This window comes from Cucurbita maxima, unplaced genomic scaffold (assembly GCF_002738345.1).
Source record: "Cucurbita maxima cultivar Rimu unplaced genomic scaffold, Cmax_1.0 Cma_Scf00118, whole genome shotgun sequence".
NCBI lineage: Eukaryota > Viridiplantae > Streptophyta > Magnoliopsida > Cucurbitales > Cucurbitaceae > Cucurbita > Cucurbita maxima.
In genome coordinates, this window is record NW_019272134.1 from 4,647 (window position 1) to 7,948 (window position 3,302).

Genomic DNA, 3,302 nt, shown 5'->3' on the forward strand with positions numbered 1-3,302 from the left:
TATATTATCCTTCATGACTACTTCCTTGAGCACCATGACCATTTTTACTAATTTCACGGTCAAAACCTGTACCTTCAAAATTTTGAGAGTAGAGTACCTTTTAATCTTTTATTGACGCCTTGGTTTGAAGTGCTTGATCAAGTGTTTCCTTCTTCTTCTTCTTACGTTGCTCGTGTGTCTCGAGAAAACCGGCTAGCTCGTCGACTGTTAATGTTTTCAGGTCCTTTGACTCTTCTATCGCGCATACAACATTCTCAAAGTTGTTGGTTAATGACCTTAAAATCTTCTCCATAACCCGCGTCTTGGCTAACATTTCTCCATTTCGATTGAGTTGGTTTACCACTGTTTGTACATGCGTGATGTAGTCAGATACACTCTCTGACTCCTTCATCTTCATGCTCTCCAACTTGCCACGGAGAGTTTGGAAACGACTTGCTTGACTCGGTCAATTCCTTTGAATACTTTTTCTAAAGTTTCTGACGTTCTTTTGAAGTAGTTGCATTGGCAAGCTTCTCAAAACCCGACTCGTCAACGGCTCGGAACAACATGTATAGTGTCGTCTTATCCTTTGATCGCACCTCTTTTAGCGTCTTGTTTTGTGTCGCTCTATAACCCGTGGCATCTTTTGGTTCTTCTAACCCTTCTTCGACCACCTCTCATGCATCTTGAGAACCGAGAAAAGCTTTCATATGAATGCTCCAATTCTCGTAGTTTGTTTTCACTAGTCGCGGTAGCGGCATTTGACCCACATTCGCCATTGGCTTGATATAATTTTGTTAACGAAAACTCATAAATTTGTGAAATAAGTTCCACACACACTAACGATAAAAGGAGACAAAGATAACAAATGTATTTATAAGGTTTTCTAAAACTAAATATAGACATAACAATGTCACTCTTCCTAACCCTTAAAAAGTCATTATTCCTATAAAGATTCTTGGCATTTCTTCAAAACTCTTGGCCTTTTACTCCAAGACTGACTCTTGAATTTAAAACCCACTAAAATTCTCTTTCTTCAAAACTCTTGGCCTTTTACTCCAAGACTGACTCTTGAATTTAAAACCCACTAAAATTCTCTATGGGCAATCCGATCCCTACCACTTCCTTACCATGAATTCTTTACCGTGATCCCCACACAAATAAATAGAGAATTTCATGGAAATTGAGAATGAAATAGATGGTGGGGATGATGATGGGGAATGGACATCGCTACCTATGGCCCCTGCACATGTCGTGTTTTATGATTGTATGACATATACTATGTTATGTATATGATATGATATACGATATGTTGCATACAAGTTACGCTATGATATCATATACACTATTCTAGGACTATGAGACATTAGAAAATCATGTATTGTTAATTACTAAAAATATGAAATGAATCAAGTATTTATATCTCATAGGAACACTATGCTAGGAATAGATTGGAGGTATGACTAGCGCCATGAATATATGTCATGCTTTGATGTTATGGGACCTCATGCATTTTGTATACCACGTGCATCGAGATACTTCTATATTATGTTTCGTACACCCTATGCCTATGAAACATTAGAAAAACCATGTATTGTTAATCATGAACAATATAACAAGAATCAAGTATGTATGTCTCATAGGAACGTTATGTCGTGTTTTAATGTTAGGGATCTCATGCATTTTATATGGGAGGTGCATCGAGATACTTCCCCATTATGATTAGTACAAACACATACCTTATAATATTTATGTTCCTTATGATATTATGCTGGTCTTTTCCCTTCATTGTATTTGGTAGTGTGAGTGTGCACAAGCTCGACGAGGCAAACCCATAGAGTACTCTTATACCAACCCACCTGGTGATCAATGTGCACATTCATGAGTTGTGTGTAAGGAAGTACAACATATTCAACTCTTCTTGGACTAAAAACTAAAGCCCAAGCCCATGCCACAATGTATTTATGAAAGAATAGGTCCCACTATATTACACGTGATTCATATTTCGACCCTAATAGTGGGATTACTTACTAAGTATTTATTAAAGTACTCAAACCACATGCTACTCTTATTTTAAAGTAAAGGTAAGATACCTATTTACGAACGACAACGTTGCGTTCAAGGCCAAGAAACCAAAGTTAGAGTAGTTGCATTCATGTTATTTTTAGTGATCCTTAAGTTAAATCAGGGCATTGTTTTATTTTTATTTAAACTAATGTTATCTGTTTTCCACTATGTTGTTCATAACAATATTGTTTTAATGAGTTCATTATGAACATTTAAGTCCATAGCATCATTTATGAAATATTGTAAATGAATTATTTTATGCATAGCAGTAATGTCATGTATGCTGTGACGATATTGTTTAATAGACAAATAGAGTAGTTGGTTATAAGAACCATGAATAAAAAGGGATAAAATATGTGTCCTCTGACCAGTGTAGATATTTTTTACGGATTATCTAGAAAGTTGAATCTCAATATCATAGTGATTCTGAAGCTCTCAATGTCAGTTTTAGCTTCCCCTGTAAAGTTGAAAGTTAAGGCAATAGTTTGGAACAACAATCGAGCTCCCAATAGTAGGCAATAATTATTTAGATTTTTGGTCTCCTTCTTTGAGATTTCTTCAAAATTCAAGAGCAATTCTACATCATTTCTCTTCAAACATGTTCTTACAATGCTGAAAGTGCCAAGAAATCATTCCCCCAATCCAATTCGTCGATACACGAGAATACGTCAAGCAAGGACGATCCCAATTGCACCTCCAAAGAATGTTTCAATAGATGACAACGAAGAGAAATAACCTCAAGAACAAGCCAAATTCAAGAAAATTTATTTTGGGCTCAAATTAGGGGTAAGTTTCAAAATTCTATCTACAATCCTTTTCGTTCAAATTAAGGATTTCTTTAGCTTCAAAGCAATGAGCATAAAGTCTTCTCTTTCCATGCTTTCCTAAATACTCTATCAAAACGTGATTCATTAAGATAAATGTACTAGGAGCATTAGTTAACCCAAAACGCATAACAAGTCATTCATACAATCCAACCTTAGTTTTGAATGCTCTTTTTCATTCATCTCGTATATGCCTTCTAATTTAATGATATCCAGATTTCAAATCAATCTTTGTAAATAGATATGAGCCATGCAATTCATCAAGCATATGGTCTAGCCTAAGAATCGGATGTCGATATTTTACCGTGATTTTGTTGATGGCTCAAGAATCCATGAACATGAACTCAAGGCTTAAAATCATTTTTCATGACACGTACTGACAAAGAAAAAATTTGATAAAAATGGAACAAGATTCGAAAAATAAGAACAAAA